The sequence below is a fragment of the Narcine bancroftii genome, chromosome 2, assembly GCF_036971445.1.
Source record: "Narcine bancroftii isolate sNarBan1 chromosome 2, sNarBan1.hap1, whole genome shotgun sequence".
NCBI lineage: Eukaryota > Metazoa > Chordata > Chondrichthyes > Torpediniformes > Narcinidae > Narcine > Narcine bancroftii.
In genome coordinates, this window is record NC_091470.1 from 25,293,259 (window position 1) to 25,312,132 (window position 18,874).

Sequence of the window (18,874 nt, forward strand, 5' to 3'; positions counted from 1 at the left end):
GGAGTGTAGAAGAATGAGGGGAGATTTAATTGAGGTTTATGAGAGGTATTACGCAGAATAAATGGAAGTAGGCTCTTTCCACTTAGATTAGGAGAGATGATTACAAAAGGACATGGCCTTGGAGTGAAAGGGAAAAGGTTTGGGGGTACAATCGGGGGAATATTTTCATTCAGAGAGTGGTGGGAGTGTGGAATGTGCTGCCATCTGGTTAATGCAGGTTCACTCTTAAGCATTAGGAATAAATTGGATAGATACATGAATGGGAGAGGTCTGGAGGGTTATGGACTGGGTGCAGGTCAGTGGCACTAGCAGAATGATGTTTCAGCACAGACTAGAAGCAGCAAATGGCCTGGTTTCAGTGCTGAAGTGTTCTATGGTTCTATTGTTCTTTCATAAAGCAGAAGAAAACACACACGAGCTAATAACCATAATTGGAAAATGACAGTCTTTTCAGATATATGTTGAACAGAGAAATTATGCGTTGTTGGAAACTCTGAACAAGTCGGGCAGCGCATGTGAGGAAAGAAAAAGTATGTATTATGTGCCGACCCTGACCATCCATCAGAACTTCACTTCTTAGCTCCTTCCCAGATTCTCCCCCTTCACATACAGAATATCATCTCCTTTTTACTTTAGTCTCAATAAGGGCCCTGTCCTCTAAATATTGACTGACCATTTCTGCCCATGGATGTTGCCTGACCTGCCGAGTTCCTCTTGCACCTCATGGATTGTAATAAGTAACGTGTTTAGGTAGAATTTGCAGTAATTCAATTTATTTGTCTATCTTTAGATTAATTCTCCTTGTCTCCAATGTATTCCAGTGAGGGAGTTTACAATTTTGGGCAGAAATATTTCATTTGACTTTGCTATTAATTTTAAAGAAACATTTTTAATCGTTCTCCTTCCAAATTTTTAATGTATTGGAATTGGTTCAGAGGAAATTAAGCAATTCAATTGACACTGATTTCTGTGACCTTCTATAAATAATGTTTGGCTGGTTAACTCTTGAACAGCTGATGAGAAATCAAAAGATATTTTACTCTAAAGGCACCCACCATTGCAATGATTGGTATTTGTTTATATGCCTTGCACGTGACATCATTAATATACATTTGCAAGTCTATTCTGTTACAGAAGGTTTATTGAGTTTAGTTTAGCTCATCCATTACAAGCACTCTTGGCATGAGTTCAAGACTGCTTCTGAAGTTATCACAAAAATTAGGCTGCCACCCTTGTGTTTAACCAAAGTTCTTTCTGTCTTTGCACTTGGAGACCCCACTCGGCGTATTGTGAGCAGTTTTGGGCTCCTTATTAAAGATGTACTGATATTGGAGACCATTCAAAAGAGGTTCCCTGGGATGATTCGGGAATGAAAGAGTTATCATATGAGGAGTATTTGACAGCTCTTGGCCTGTACTCATTGGAATTTAGGAGAATGATTGGGGTGGTGGGGGGTGGGGGGGGGAATCTTAATTGAAGCATTTCAAATGTAGAAAGGTTGTTTCCCATAGTGGGAGAGTCTAGGACAAGAAGTCACAGCTTCTGGATTGAAGGGCTTAGAACAAAGATGCCTAGGAATTTCTTCAGCTTGTGTTGTGGAGGCTAGGCCATTGGGTGTACAGTATTAAAGACATAGATTGATAGGCTTTTGATTAGCCAGGACCTCAAATGTTATGGAGAGAAGCCTGGGCAGTGGGGCTGAGTGTTTTATGATTAAATGGCAGGGCAGGCTAGATGGCTAAAGAGCCTATTTCACTCCTTTATCTTATGGTCTTATGGGGATTTTAGCAGATCAGTCGTCCTCCTCTAATGTTCTGGTTGATCTTCATCCATTATCCCTTTGCCATCACATTATAAGTGTTGCTCAAAACTCAAAACGGTCAACCAGTTTACCTATCTTGGCTGCACCATTTCATCAGATGCAAGGATCGACAATGAGATAGACAACAGACTCGCCAAGGCAAATAGCGCCTTTGGAAGACTACACAAAAGAGTCTGGAAAAACAACCAACTGAAAAACCTCACAAAGATAAGCGTATACAGAGCCGTTGTCATACCCACACTCCTGTTCGGTTCCGAATCATGGGTCCTCTACCGGCATCACCTACGGCTCCTAGAACGCTTCCACCAGCGTTGTCTCCGCTCCATCCTCAACATCCATTGGAGCGCTTTCATCCCTAACGTTCAAGTACTCGAGATGGCAGAGGTCGACAGCATCGAGTCCACGCTGCTGAAGATCCAGCTGCGCTGGATGGGTCACGTCTCCAGAATGGAGGACCATCGCCTTCCCAAGATCGTATTATATGGCGAGCTCTCCACTGGCCACCGTGACAGAGGTGCACCAAAGAAAAGGTACAAGGACTGCCTAAAGAAATCTCTTGGTGCCTGCCACATTGACCACCGCCAGTGGGCTGATAACGCCTCAAACCGTGCATCTTGGCGCCTCACAGTTTGGCGGGCAGCAGCCTCCTTTGAAGAAGACCGCAGAGCCCACCTCACTGACAAAAGGCAAAGGAGGAAAAACCCAACACCCAACCCCAACCAACCAATTTTCCCTTGCAACCGCTGCAATCGTGTCTGCCTGTCCCGCATCGGACTGGTCAGCCACAAACGAGCCTGCAGCTGACGTGGACTTTTTACCCCCTCCATAAATCTTCGTCCGCGAAGCCAAGCCAAAGAAAGAAAGAAAAAGAATAAGTGTTGCTACCTGTCAAAAATATCTCAGTGCTTTTGAAGGTCACTGGGACGTCTTCAGACCGTGAAAGATTCAATGTAAATATAAGCCACTGATGAATCCTTCACAAACTTCTCTCCCAAATAATTATCTCATCCTGCCCACTCTATTCTTTATCTTGGATATCCACTCACGGTTCTGATGTAGGATTGTAATAAGTAACGTGTTTAGATAGAATTTGCAGTAATTCAATTTATTTGTTTCAACCCGAAACGTCAAGAATACCTCTCCCAGCATAGACGTGTTGAGTTCCTCTAGCTGCTTGCCTCTTGCTTTGCGTTGATCTGTTACCCATCCATCGATTTTCTTTCTCAAAGTATCCTGCTCCCAATTAGTATCAGCTGGAAGACTTAACTCAAAATGATGGCAATAACAAGAACTTGTGTTTGCATAGCGTCGCTAACATAATGAGCTAACTGGCGATATCAGGTGATAGCATGAGAATACGAGCTCATGATTTCTGTATACTACGTTGAACCTCTTCTAAGTGTAGTTTGATGAAAATAAAGCCAATTTGAGATGCAGAAGTGGTCTTCAGTTTAATTAGCCCATTCCATCCAAAGATGGATATTCTCGTTTAATTCCTCATTCTAGATTTTAATTAATAGCTCAACAGTTTGTGGCTCTTTGTGCGCTTATCCAAGTAATTTTGAAAAGCGTTGAGGGACTTATCATCTGCCACCACTTCAGCTGGTGATTACCTGACCCCTGCATTTTGTTGAGCAACAGCTTTTTCTTCAACTCCTCTCTAATTTTTCTACCAATTAACCTGTCTCTGCTCCTTGAGTCTCTGTATGGGAAATGGGTCTTTTCCGGTAATCCTTTCCAGGCCTCTCATAATTTTATACACTCCAGTTAAGTGCTGCCAAAGGGTCATACCCAAGAAGGGCTCAAGCCCACATGATTGGTTATTGTGGCAGAGTATATAGAAATGTTTTTGGGAGATAAAGTGTAGGTCACATGCAAACACTTTAAAAGAGATCTTATTTGAAATATTGGAGACATAATGGCTTCTCACACCTTTTTGCAAGAGCTTTGAAGAGTGCTCCAGAGATGTCTCCAATGTTTATCAAGGCAACAGATGAAAGAACAGGCTGAAGCCGCTATTGTCTGCAGGAGAGCTTTGCTGTTGTAAGAGGGTCATGTGGTTTTGCAAGCAGAGAGAGTCAAACAGGCTTTCTCTCAGTCTCAGTGTGTGTGTGTGTGTGTGTGTGTGTGTGTGTGTGTGTGAGAGAGAGAGAGAGAGACACTGTGTGTGTGTGTAAGAGAGAGAGAGAGAGAGAGAGAGAGAGAAAGAGAGAGAGAGAAGCAGAGATCACTTGTACAGTGTTGAACTTAAAAAGCTGGCAAGAAGCCCAAGTGTGGAAGATGGCCTCGTCACAGCCCTTGTGGTTCATGCAAGAGGAGAGGACTGGCCTTCTAATGTTTAATTTGGAATAAGAGAAACAGAAAGGAACTCTGTGGTGACCTGAAAGAAGGAGGTTATCGTCTAGAGAACCTTGATGGGGCAAATTTCATCAGTAAGACACTGAGATGACAGATGGAAGTATCTCAGTTGTGGAAGTCCTGGAACAACACATCTCTCTCTGAAAACCGACCAGAACTTTCCTGAGCGGTAACCATTTACCTTTCAAACACCAAAGCCTGGTGAACTTCATAAATGTTAAATTCAGTACAGAATATAAGAATTGCCTGCAGCCAGTGAACTTGGAGGAATGAGAAGTAAGATTGGACTGTGAACCAAAGAACTTTTCGGAACTTACACACACATTACATACATGTGCACTTAGAATTAGAAAGGGGTTAAGTTAGGTTAAGTAAGTTAATAGTGATAAGTTAAATTTTGATTCTGTTTTCATGTTTAAAGATAATTAAAAGCAACTTTGGTTTAAGTAACCATTTGTCTTGGTGAATATCTAGTGGTCCTCTGGGCTCGTAACATTATGCATATCTATCTTTACTCTATAAAGTATACTGTCTGACCTGCTGGGTTTCTCTGGCATTGTGCAGTTAAAATGAAACTGTGACTGACTATTTCTCTTCCTGGATGCTGCCTGACCCACCGAGTCATCCAGCTTCGAACAGTTTGCACGAGATTCCAAAATCTGCAGTTCTGGTGTTTATCTAAATCTCCCCTTAGCCGACTTTGTTCCAAAGAAAACAACTTTGGCATAGGCCGTTTAAAATTATTTAATAATTATTGATATCACAATTTGTACAAGCATAAAATTTAAACAATGCTGCTAAAAATATATATATCAAAAAATCCTCAGTTAATAATTCAGGAGCTTGTCCTGCTAGCTCCGACTTAATTGTGCACAGCTTTCCAACTTAAACAAAAATTAAACATTGCACATTCTACAGAGATAATACGCAGTTGAATCGTCAGCTTTCAGGATAAACAGAAATGTTTTTTCAAAGGCTTCAGAAAAGAAATCTAATTCTGATACAAATACAATTCCAGATATCACCTTTTTTAAAGGATGTTCCATTAATTGGACTTCAATGGAATTTTAATCATTCTTCAGCAAGAGGATCTGAATCTATAATTTGAACAAGGTCACTGCCACTCTGCATGCTACTTCCATTACACATTTGTCCAAGGGGTCACAGTTAATCCGATAACCAATAACCCATTGATGACCCGTTCTGTATTTTCGTAAATTGAATCCTGGAGAGGTTATTTAAGTCACTTTATCTCAGGAGTCCTTTGAGTGCTTCATTCACTGTGACCAGGGCACATTGCCTCTAAGCCTGAGATGACCACTGTCTTGGAATGAAAAAAAAATTGAGTGACAATAAAGATCTTTAAACTAATGTGTTTTTGACAATATTCTTAGTATTTAGTGTATTCCTTTCTCTTTTAATATTGTCGACTGGTTGCTTTTCTTTCAAGATATCATTATATATCCAGCTCAGTTAAAAAAAAAGATTCTTAATGGATTGCACATTGCTGGTATGAAACAAACCCTACCATTCTACAATAGCAAACAATATTGTGGTGTTGAATAGCTGCCTGTCTGTGTATAAAAGAACATTTCTGGTACAGTAAAACAGAATTCAAGCAACCAGCAAAAAAAAAATTAAGAAATTTAAATAAATAGGAATAAAATAATAGGTAAAAAAATAAACAAGTTTAGCAGTACGCTTGGAGGGAGTGGGCAGAACCAGCGCTAACAGCTCCAGTCTTGTGCCAGCCAGACGCGACAGCCTCCTTTCTACTGGCAACTAGCCATTACAGCCACGAGGCCTAGTGACTCAGCAGCACCTGTAAGGTCTACTGAGAAGCCCTGGCCTACTCAATGTAGGTACGTCATGAGGTCATTAGCACTTCAGATGTCATGTCGCCAGGTCACATATTGTATGTCTATGTCAAGCCTGATAACATGGTAATAACCCCTTTTCTCTTCGCTGGCTGACAACTTCAGGTGTTATCTCGTCATTTCAACATGGTGGCATATGAGCACAAACAAGTCTGCCACACAAGTTTATAATTGTAAAAGTAAATGTTCTCTGAGGTAGCACGTAAACCTTTGGTGAAATATTCAGCCAGCGGAGGGCCTTAGTTAGGCTTTGCTCACAGCAGCTGGTTGAATAAAGTTGTGTGAAGCAGCAACGGCATTGCCCAGGATGAAGAGCTGGTTGATACCGATCACCGTTGGGATGAGTCTCTTAAAGTATTAGTAAGAGTCCCTCCAGTTAGAGGGTGTATCTGTAAACTTGGGGAAGGTGTGGGTGGGGTTTAATTGACTATAATGTTATTGTTCGTCCCTCGGGTGGCTGTTTGGAGGGGGAGGAACCTGCAGATGTTTTTTTAAAGGAAATGGTCAAAAATAAAGTAAAATGGTTAAAGGTTTATATATTCATGCAAGTGAAGTTTATTCAGTGTAAGTACATTCTAGTATTTTTGTCTTTTAAACTGTTTATTCTTAATGCAGGTGTAATAGGCATTGTTAGTCTCAAGCAACAGGAAAATACATTGATCCGGCATCCACCAATCCCCATATATGCCAGATACCAAGGCTTTTACTGTCCGAGGGTTTAGTCTGAATGGGGAGTTTTCATTAACCTTTTCACCACTCAGGTATTTATCTTGGAAATTTTCACAGTCTGGTTGGTCTGATGTGTTGAGCTGCTTTATGGTTTCACTTTCTGTTGTTAACTTGCCACACCTCAGGTGGTTGAAGAGCAAAAATCTGCAGAAAGTTGGAAAGAAAATTAGAAAATGCTGGGGATACTCTGTATGTCAGGCACACACTATATTCTCCTGCGTAGGTCATATAGGATGATGCTATTTGGCTTCTGGGTGACAAAATTAGCCACTGGACCACATCTCCACTGTGGATGGGCTTGCACAATTCCCAGCAGGAAATCCAAGGAAAGACACAAGCGAGCACAGGTGCAAAATTTTAGAGCAAAAGAAAGGCAACAAACTGGCAGAGGGGCTCAGCAGGTCCAGCACCATCTGTTGTGTGGGGGCGCGGGGGGGGTGGGGGAAGGAATTTGTTTGACATTTCTGGTTGAGACGCAGGTGGGGGAGTGGAAAGAATGGACTCGGGACACAAAGGCTGGTGGGTGATCGGAGGAAACAGGTAAGGACCAGGAAAGCAGATGGTGCCAAGTTGAGTCGAGGGGGGTGATGGTGGGCGGATGTGGGTGAAGATGGAGACAGTTGGTGGAGGGTGATAAGTGGGGTACAAAGGCAACAGGGGTTGAAATCCAGTAAGTAAGTAAGGTGCCATCCTAAAGTATTTTGCAGATGATGAAGTATTGGTTGAACTGTTGCCTCAGAACCAATTTGGACACAGCAAGCTCCCATGAAAACAATCAAATAATAATCAAATAATGTTCTGTTGATCTTATCTTCGAAGGGATTCCTCTACTTGTCATGGAGATATTGCATAAGTAATGTCATAAGACATTGCATTATAAACTTGTGTGGCAGACTTGTTTGTGCTCATACGCCCCTTCAGCCCATCGTGTCTAGGCTGACATTTTTGCCCATCAACACATCCTGTGTGCAAGTACAGGCATACCCATATAACACAGTTAATACATTCCAAACAAGTTCAGTGTTATGGAAAACCACACTGTTCAAAGCATTATTATAATGTACCTTAATGTAATACATTCCAATCCTATAAATAGGATATACAAAACGGATTTTTATCGGCAATTTATTTTAGAAAATATTTGTCTAACGTAGATTTGCGTCAAATTGTCCACATGAGACTTTCACCAAAATTAGATTGGTACCACCACGGGATAGCACGGGGAGCCCGATCACAGTGGGGAGACCAATAACTTTCAATGCAGCCACTTAACTCTCTCTGTTCCACAGTCACTTAACTCTCTCTATTCCACAGCAGATTCCAGGGGTTCCCCTCCATACAAACTGGCATTGTTCAGTGGTTTGGAAATTTGCTGGTCTGCCACATCAGAGCAGAAACGAAAAAAAAAAGAGATTTCCCAGCAGTGTCAGGCAGCGTTCTGCAGGATGGTGCAAGGATCCCGATCACAGCAGGGACAGCAATAACTTCCAACACAGCCACTTATTCTACAGCTCAGCTCCTATATTTCAAATATTTTAAACTAAGGTCTTGAGGTGTTTTAAATAGCAACAACAATAAAATTTTAATGTTGCAAATTTAAAACTGCAGGTCAGAAATTTCGAACCATTATATCAAAACCCACACTTTTTGAAAATACGGTATGCCTGTATTAGGTCCATATCCTTCTGTCTTTCACCTATTTAAGTATCTGTTGAAATGCCTCTTAAACATGACAAGATTTATGATCTACTCTATCTATGCACTCATAATCTTTCATATCTCTACCTTCCCTTTCAGTCTCCTTAGCACTATAAAGGGAATGCTCCTTCTGTTATCCCTAGGTTTGCATTTTCATCTTCACCATTCACCCCCCACTCCCCCAATTTGCATAGTAACTGGAGGAGATGCAACACCTGCCCTTTTACCTCATCCTTCCCCAAAAATTCCTTCCTAGTAGAGCGGCAACTCACTTGCCCTTCTACTTTAGTGTATTGCATTCGGTGATCCCGGCACAGTCTCCTTTACATTGGAGACACCCAATTTGCATAGTAACTGGAGGAGATGCAACACCTGCCCTTTTACCTCATCCTTCCCCAAAAATTCCTTCCTGGTAGAGCGGCAACTCACTTGCCCTTCTACTTTAGTGTATTGCATTCGGTGATCCCGGCACAGTCTCCTTTACATTGGAGACACCAAACCTAGATTGCTTAATAGCATTTCAGTCTTCAGTGGTGACCCTGAGCTTACAGTTGCCTGTCACGTTAATTCTCTGTCCATTCCCATTCTGTTTTTGGCTTTTGGTATTGCTGCATCTATGGCGAAGAAGTGACATCTCACCCTTCATTTTGGGACACAGCATTGAAGTGAACTACTTCAGGTGTCCACACTTTATTTATCTCTCCACAGATGTGGTTATACCCTTCTGTTCTATTTTGTTTCCTTTTTATTCTATTTTGTTTTCAATTGCTGTTTTTTTAAAAAAATAATTGTTGGCTTTACCCAATCATAGCCACCCTCTTTGTTCTCATCTACCATAACCTTGCTGCCACCACTTCTCAATGGATTGTCACCTTGTCGTGGTGGAGAATCTTGTGTCGCACTGTGATCCCGAAAGTGATGCCATCTGAAGCTTTGCTCTGGTAGTGTCACCCATGGCAGTAAGGTCGAGAGTGAGGTCCCAGACAAAGAAAAATCCAACTAATTCCTCAACAGGCTGACGAAGTTACTCTGAACTCAATGGCTGTGAGGGCGGATGAAGGCTGCAACAAATCCATCAGCTCCAATCATCGTGGTTTCCATGGCATTGGAACTGGTTGGTTGATTTGTGAAGCATGGTGTGCTTCTTGGAGTCCAACATCAAGAACACATTAAACAAATAGATGCACAGGCTTCTTCGCTCTGTGGATCAACGGAACAAAGCCCACCATCCTCGACCTCAAGGGATAGCTACTACAAGAATGATGCTCCCACCAGCACACATTTATTATCTTGCTTATCCATTTGTGAAGATGGAACCTTGACATAAAAATTGACTTTCTGTTTCTCTCCCCACAGATGCTGACTGACTGCTTCCGGCATCTTCTGATTTGGTTTCAGATTTATTGCAATGATTCATTGAGAGTGATTGATATTGGTCAGAAATGACCCTACTATTGTTCAATAAACTGAAACTACAGGAGGCAGGATCTTAGTTTAACTCCTCATCAAAAAGATGACATCTCAGATAGTCCTGAACTCCTTCTATTTTTGGATTTTTGGCTCAAGCAATGGAGTGAGATTTGGTTCCATACATTCCATGTTTCAAGGTACATAACATACTCTTGAGCCACAGCGGAAAGCTAACTTCAAGTGTATAAAATTTTCACTAAAGATGTTGACTGTGAGAACTTCAGCAGTTCCCAGTGTGAAGATTTGTTTTTGACTTCCAGCACGGTAATAGGTCCTTCCAGTCCATGAGCTCATTCTGCCCAGCTGCACTCAATTAACCCATGACCCCTGTGCATTTTGAAGGGTGGGAAGAAACCGGAATCCCCCAGAGGAAACCCATGCAGATTCAGGGAGAATGTACAAGCTCCTTACAACCCGGTCACTGTCCCTGCAGTAGTGTTGCACTAACTGCTATGCAAACTGTGCTGCCCAGTTCTATGGAGCAAGATAGGAGATAATTTTCTAAAATGAATGTAATTATTACATGACTGCCACTGTAATATTAATGTCATGTAAGGCATCTCTTCTTTCATTATCACAGAATCTCTAATTCCCACCATTTCAGGACTATAAATATCTACAACCGTAAATAATGAAAGATCCAAATATATTTTCCTTCTTGTAAAAATCTCAAGATGTCCAGTTCTGTTTCATGGATAAAGTTTTGTTGAATTCTTAGTGCTCCCCTAATACCTGACCCATTCTTCTTGATATTTGCCCATTTTGAAGGGATGCGCAGCTTAAGGCACGATGAGAGGATTGCCTCTGGGAGCAGATTTATGCAGGGCAACAATATTTACTGAGAATCTGTCACCAGAGTGGAAAGGACAGTTTCATCCCTGCCGCCATCAGGCTCCTGAATGAACCCCTTAAGAGCATTATCGCAAAGATACCTTATTCCTGATGATTAAACTGGACATTCTGATATTTTAGTCCAATCTTTCCCAAGGATTAAGACTAATGGTAATTTAAAAATCATGACTCCCGTTGATCCTGCGTTGGGCCCCTTAATGACACGGATTTCCAGAATAATCCTCAGTGAAAGAGGAGAAAAAGATAAAATATTTATCAAATATACTTCTCAATCAATTAAGTCCCTTGATGTTGTGTTTTGAATTGATTGTGGATACTTTATGTGTGAGTTTTGACTCTATCAAAACTAAGAATCAATAAGTTAGCTTTAGTATAGGAAATCAATTTCAATTAGGTTCATGAAAATTTATTACATGCATAACAGAAGTATTCATTGTCAATCTATCAGGACAAATCCCCAAGTTTCAAATCCCTTTCACCAACTTGAATGTCAAAGGTTGAAGCACGTGCCAAGAATATCATATTCACTGCAAACACTGACCCAATAAAAAGAGAAACATTAGCTTGAATATTGCTTTCTTTTCATGGTTTAAGAAAGGGGGAGATACAAATGAGAAGATATGAGCTGAGAGTTAGGGGGCAAAAGTTTAGAGGGAACATGAGGGGGACTTCTTTACTCAGAGAATAAAGTGGCAGAGGCAGGCTAAATATTAGCATTTCAGGAGAAGTTGGATTTGTATATGGAGGGCAAAGGAATGGAAGGTTACGGTTTGAGTGTAGGTCAGTGGGGCTAGGTGGGAGAAAGGGTTCAGCATGGACTAGAAGGGCCAAGTTGGCATGTTTCTGTGCTGTAATTGTTAAATGTTTATATTTTTATTTCCAGGATCTGTGGATCAATGTTGTTGGAGACATAGGTCAAATGTCAAAATGTCCTCTGTGTCAGTAGTGTAAAGGCCTGAATGGTTGCTTTGAGAATTCTTTAATGGACATTACAGAGTCTCAAGCTGCTTATTTAGATCTTAGATTTGTGCTTGATGTTTATCCCTGTCTCCTGTTTCCTTTGCTGGATGCCTACGTCTTTTTGAACTTTAGGATCGAGTTTTGTCCTATTGGGTAATCCTGATCCCAAATACTCCCAGTTGATGTTTCAAGAATAGACAGCAAAGGGGCAGACACATTCATGCATTTAATGTCTGTGCAAGACACGAGTCAGGAGTGTGACAGAATATTCTCCACAGGGTTAATGGTCAGATACTTAACCATGTGGAGGAACAGAGGGACATTGGGGTCCAAATCCATGCATCTCTCAAGGTTGGCATGCACATTGTTAGGATAATTTAAAAAAGAGCCTCTGGGATGTTGGGCTTCATTAATAGGGGGATTGATTTCAAGAGTAGAGAGGTCATGTTGCAAGTCTACAAATCTCTGGTTAGACCACGCTTTAGAGTGTTCTGATCAATCTGGTCATCTCATTATAGGAAGGATGTGGAAGCTTTGGAGAGGGTGCAGAGGAGATTTACCAGAATGTTGCTTGGATTGGAAAATAAGTCTTATGAGATAAAGTTTTCAGAGCTCAGACTTTTATTTTTGGATCGCAGAAGGATAAGAGGAGACTTAATAGTGGTGTACAAGATTCTGAGAGGCATAGATAAGGTGAACAGCCTGCACCTGTTTTCCAGAGCAGAAATAGCAAACACCAGAGGGCACCTGTACAAAGTGATGAGAGGAAGGTTCAGGGAAGAAATCAGGGGTAAGGTTTTTAGATAAAAAGCTGTGGGTGTTTGGAATGCCTTGCTGGGGCTGGTGTTGAATGCTGAAACATTAGCGGCATTTAAGAAACTCTCAGACAGGCACATGGATGGAGGAAGTTTAGGCGATTACGTGGTAGGAAGGGTTTACTTTGTTTTGGTAAAAATGTATAGGCCATCACAACATCAAGAGCTGAAGGGCCTGTCCTGTACTGTAATGTTCTATGTTCCATGTTCTTTGTTCAATTTCAATGGACAAATGCTACTTTCAAAAAGCTCAACACAGCTTTGCCTAGGGCAAAGCAACCTATTTATTGGTACCACATCAACCACCCAAGATATACTTTTCCTATACCACTGATGCATGGTTTCTGCAGAAGGTACCATCAACAAAATGCACAGCAGTTATTTGCCACTGACTGTTCCAACAGAAACTCCAAAACCTTAAAATCTGCTACCAAGAATGGCGAGAGCACCAGGTGTGTGGGAATACCATCGCATATGCATTCCGCTCCAAGACCTACAGAGGTACAGCCAGTAGAATCTTGTCGTTTTTGTGACCTGGGCTCAATCCTGATCTCCAGCACTGCACATGTAGAATTCGTGTGTCCTCCTTGTGACTGTGTGGGTTTGCCAAGGGAGCACTAGTGTGCTTCCCGGACCGAGGATCTGTGTGTTGGTCGATTAATTGGCCACTGTAAATTGTCCCAAGCATGTAGTGAGGAATAAGATCTGAGGGGTAGTTGGTTGAAACTTAGAAACATAGAAGATAGGAGCAGGAGTAGGTCACTCGGCCCTTTGAGCCTGCTCCGCCATTCAGTGAGATCATGGCTGATCTTAAAGTTTAGTACCCTGTCCCCGCCTTCTCTCCGTAACCCCTAATTCCCTTATACTGAAGAAATATATCTAATTCCCTCTTAAATATATTCAATGAACCTGCCTCTACTGCTCTCTGTGGCAATGAATTCCACAGATTCACCACCCTCTGGGTAAATAAATTCCTCCTCATCTCGGTTCTAAATGGTTTGCCTGTTATTTTCGAACCATGGCCCTGGGTTCTGGACTCCCCCACCATCGGAAACATCCCTTCCGCATGATTAGAATGTTCAAAGTTCTGATTTATTGTCAGAAGACATATTACATTATATACAACCCTGAGATTATTTTCCCTGGGGACCAACGTGGGGAGAACTTATAAACTCAACAAGGTCAGCACTGGAAATCAGGATTGAATCTGGGTCAATGGCACAGTGAAGGAACACTTTATTAGCTGCCTCGTTATGCTATCTATTTTTGTTAAAAGGTGCAGCTGTTCATCGATGTGCTCTGCGATAATCTGCTCAGATCGAGGGACGACTTCTGCCTCCAACACACAGAAGAAGGGCCTGGCTCAAGTCACCTACTGCCTATTGTAGAAACCTATACACAATTTAATTAGACAAACTGGAGGGTTTCCTGGATGAAGTCCAGTTCGAACCCAACCCAATGGAACACGCCCAAGATTTGAAATAATTTTGATTTGAGGCTTTCTTTCAGAGATGACCCATGATTAAAATTAATGATAATTACACAATTTGGCCCTAGTTCAAAGCCTTGTCTTTGTTTGCTGTCACAGGTAACACTGCAAAGCTGCATAGTTGGCATCCAAGTCAAATATTTATCTGGCTTTTAATTTCATGATGACTCCCAACAATCTCTCAGAAAAAAACAAGAGCCCATATCACGGTGATGAATCAAGTTCAGGAAAATATCCTAACCTTTCAGATAAATGTTTTAAGGCATCACTGCAGTGACTTTTCCCAGTTGATTTTAAATTATAATTTGTGTGAGCAAGTTTCTCAGGTGATCAAATGAATACCAAATCCGTCCTTCCAGCTGTGTCTTTCGTTTGGCACTGAGTCATATTTTAATCATAATTGTCTGTGGATCGAGAAGACAAGTAAGTACCGAAACTTTAATGTCCATGTCTGATACCGCCCATTTCAGTTTAGCTTAGAGCCTTTCTGGCAGGTAGAGACAAGACAAGTTAGAGCAGCTGTTAACCTGTCCTGGGAGTAGTCCACTTCAATTACATATCTCAATACTTGCTGGGGTAATTATAGCAAATTTCAATTAGCCCTTTTCCTGATAATTATACATGAATAAATAAATATTAGCCTCAAAAACATAAAAGTTATTATTTTACTTACCAATATCTACTGTTTCAGCCTGCTCTCCTTGCTATCCGTACACCTGTATTTTTGTGTTAAGCTTTGCGACAAGAGATAAAGGGGACACGTATTTTAATTTACTCTGCACAAATGCACACTGCGCAGAATGTTGCCGGAACTGAAGCAAGCAGACTTTGAAAATAAGCAGAGACCTGCCCCCCATCTTTTTTGAAAAATTGTAAATAGATTGGCCACATCCTTGAGATGTACAGATAACATGCTGATTAACAGCTCTCTCCTGTGTACATTAATAGCATAGAATCCATACTGATCTTGCGTAAAAACCTTCCAATATTTACATCATTTCCAATATTGGAAAAGAAAAACGTGTCGTTATTTCTTTGTTTTGATTTGAGGGGCAAGGGAGTCAATGAACCACTGCAATCCTGTGCTCTGAACCTTCTCAGCCTTGTTCTACATGTTTCCTCACAACCTCCATTTTTCGCACATACCTTGGGCCCTCTCCCTCATTCTTAATGCATTGTCTTATCTGCCTAGTTAAGTGATTGGGATGACATTAAAGTTGTTTTATAAAGGCCGATTGTAGGTGAGGATGAAGTTATCTCTGAACTCTGAAAAAAATGTGGCAGTATGTGGAACATAGAAATACAGAGGGGACCGACCTCACAGTGTGTCAGCTACAACGACTGAGTTGAAGCCTATATGCTATATGCTAATTTAGCATCTCAGTCTTACCCCTTAGTTCTTTTAAATCACCTCGCTCTTTCTTTACCTTTGTTCAAATGCACTTGTAACTATTTTTAGCTTCTCTTACACATCCTCCGTCAAAATTTATTTTTCATTTTTCTTTTATCTCATTTTTTCTTTTTCTCACTCTTTAATTTTCTCTTCTTTCTCTAATTTTTCTCTTTTCTTTCTTACTTTCCTTCTTTCCCCTGGTCACTGGCTCAACGGTTGGACTAAATGTTTGAAGCTGCATGCCTCCCAACCGTCGCTCCTTGTGGTTAAGGTAGCGCAAGGTCATAAGGTAGAACAAAGCCACAAGAGGCGATGAACTGCGGACTGAGAGACTGCCCTGGTAATCTTCTCACAGCCTTGTTTCTGAATATCTCTGATGACTTGCTAACCGTGGCTAGTGCAAATGAGAGGGGCTAGGTAAGAAGTGATCACGAGCTGGTGGTTCTGTGCTTTCTTACTGGTTTGCGGTCAGTTCAACGAAAGTCATTGTTTGCAGTGCATGCCAAATCATGAAATTCCTTGCTTTTGATTCAGCATTTTTTCCTGACTACTGTTTTAGAGGCTTAACTGTGATGTTTGTAATGTGTTCAACAGCTTTCTCCGATCTCTGCTTTCTTTCCATCCCTGCCACTGGATTGTCCCCTCTTCCCACACTCCCATCTCAGCCATAACTCATGATCCTCAATTCGCTGTCCTTAATGTAACAGGGCTCCTCCCTGCTGGCTCCATCTCCAATAATTACCATCCTAAATTTTTCAGTCCACATCCTTAATACTCAGTGCTGCAAGCTCACTGCTCCTGTGCTAATTTTCCTGGCATCTTTATCTTCACTGTAGGTCTACGTGGCCTATATTTAACACAACCTAATAAATGACTGGCAGTGAGTTAGAATTAGCATTTCTAAACAGTGATTATAATGACATCATGGACCACAAGATTGAAGCATGAATGCTTTGGGAGCATCAGCTGAATCTCAAAATTGAATGATTGTGCGCTGTCAGATATTTAGTACTCTTCACCATCTATAGACTTAAAGAAAACAACATTAGACTTTGAATGAGTGGTGTTACATGACACAGGTGCTTAAAGGCCTTTTATCATTGTTTGACCCTCCTCCTGTCTCAGGTCTTTTGCTGAGAGCCTCACTTTGTTCTCATGTCCTGGCCAGATTCCCATCTTCTACCTTCACAAGCTTGAACTCATTTAAATCACTCCTGTCCATTTTCTCATACCCAATCCTGTCCACCCAATCCCAAATGCGGTCTTTGCTTTCCATTAGCTCACAGTCCAAAAATAACTCAGCTTTCAAATTACTAGTCTTGTTTTTATGTTTCTCTCCCTTCCCATCTCTGTACCACTCTTCACGTCCAAAGATTTATTAATGACTCCAGTTCAGATTTCCTTTGACATCAGTTTTAGCTGGTCCTTTATTTCAGAGCTGCCCAGGACCTTTCATATGGATATATCTCCCTTAAACTTCTCCTTCCCCCTTACAGATCCCCACCCCCACAACTTCTATTTGTTCGCCTGAGCTTCCATTTGACCTATCTGTTCCCACCTGGTGATAATGCTTTTGAAAAGCATCTTGCAATGCACTACTAAATTCAAAAGACTCTGATGTAAGTGGATGTAAAATTTCAACCACGTTATTAATTGAATGAAAGATCAAATTCGAGGCCCTGTTCCCATGTTCTGAAGCTTTCACATTCTTAAAGGCATGATATAATTGAGAACAATTATTTTGTTTTCTGAAATAGATGGCAAGATTATTATGACTTTGCACTGCAAAGTCCAGTTGTCCTACCACTGATTCCACGGGGATGACAGAATAGTTTGAACATCCCATTTTACGAAAAAAAACTAACATTTAATGCTTCTATCTGGAGTCATGATGCTTGCAATGAATATTGTATGAGTTTGTAAATGTTGCTAAGGAATTATCCCTCATTTTTCTCAATGATTGTTTGAAGAGGACTCTGTGACCCCTATTAACTTGGTAGATGGATGGGTTCCCAAAGGTCCTTGGGTGTTAGCAGCTTACTTATCAATTTGTGGTGGGGGGGGAGGTTTGGAATTGGGAGCTCAGGTTCAATAAACAGGAGTACACTTGGCTTCAGAGGCTGGAGATCTGGAGGCAAATTCATGGACATTCGGTGACTCCAAAGGGTCTCTCTTTTGCTTCTCTTTCTCTCATTGGTGGGGGTGCTGAGCTAATGGTGCTCCTTGTGTGCCTTTACGGCAAGCAAAAGTTGGCAAGTTTTGTATATTTATGTACATGGCAGTAAAGGAAGGTTGGATCTTGTTGAGTGGCTGCTCCTATGATATAGGAGGTTGTTCACATTTTTCAGGTTCCCTTTGTAACCATTTATTCTTTAGCGGGAGCAGGTGACTGAAGACCTTTGCCTCATGGATGCTGAGTGTTATTTTGTATGCATCAGTGAACAAGCCACTGATGGATTGGAACTTGTCCTCCAAATGTAAACGTGCAAATATTGTTCACGCAGTATTGCAGCCTACTGCTGAAGTTGAAATCATCAATGGAGATTTTGTTGGTTGAAAACTTTTCCATTCATCATGTAGATTAGCTGCACTCCTGCAGAATGCTTGTTGGATGGAACTTTGTGGAGATAAAGATGGAAAACAAGGGTGGGTTCAGTGGTAGAGTCTGGTTTGACACCAGTTCATTGATATTGGTCTGTTTCTGTTCTATTAGTTTAGCTCACACGTCGACTTAATCATTATCCATTTAGCAATATCAGGAAAACAGGTTATGTGGACATTATCCCACAGTGGGAATTTGGTGTATACAAACAGGCTGTTTTTCCTACAGTTTCTGAGTGATTGGCCATCAAAAATAATTTCATTGTCTGTAACTGTTTTGTCTGAAGATTATAAAAGTTGCTGTATAAGAGCAGCTCTGATAAAGATCAATGTTTATTTAATTGCAGTGGCCTGGGTTCGAATCCATTGCTATCTGTAGGAGTGAGACCTGAATGGGTTCTCTCTGGGTGCTCCCATCCACCAAAATGTACGACATTGGGAGGTTTAATTGGGTGTAATTGGGTAGCATGTATTTCATGGACTGGAAGGGCCTTCTCCCATGCTATATTGTTAAAATTTAAAAAAAAATTAAATCACAAAAAGAAACCTACTTTCCACAGGGAAGAGAGTGCGGTCCATAAACCTCCCGATTTACACCTCAGCTCAATTCCATTGCTCTTGTCTTCCGGACAATAAGTTGAGGGATCACTTTCTCTTTTATCTTGGTTAAAGGCCGATGCTTAAGTTGTTGAAATCTTAAGGGTTATTCTTAAATTTTGGAAATGCATTTTATGAAAAAGTTGCATGGGCAGAATTGGAGAACAAACACCATTGGTTGGATTTTATTTATATGGCCATTTAGGGATGGTT

At 41.2% G+C, this 18,874-nt stretch overlaps 1 long non-coding RNA gene across 1 annotated transcript; it reads right to left on the reverse strand.

Annotated features, from left to right (window-relative positions):
* Positions 1 to 6,638: 6,638 nt before the first annotated feature.
* Positions 6,639 to 14,841, reverse strand: LOC138752269 (uncharacterized). Its single transcript, XR_011350464.1, has 2 exons — positions 14,744 to 14,841; positions 6,639 to 6,930 (listed from the first exon to the last, which is right to left on the reverse strand). It is a non-coding gene; the product is annotated as an uncharacterized lncRNA (long non-coding RNA).
* Positions 14,842 to 18,874: the final 4,033 nt, after the last annotated feature.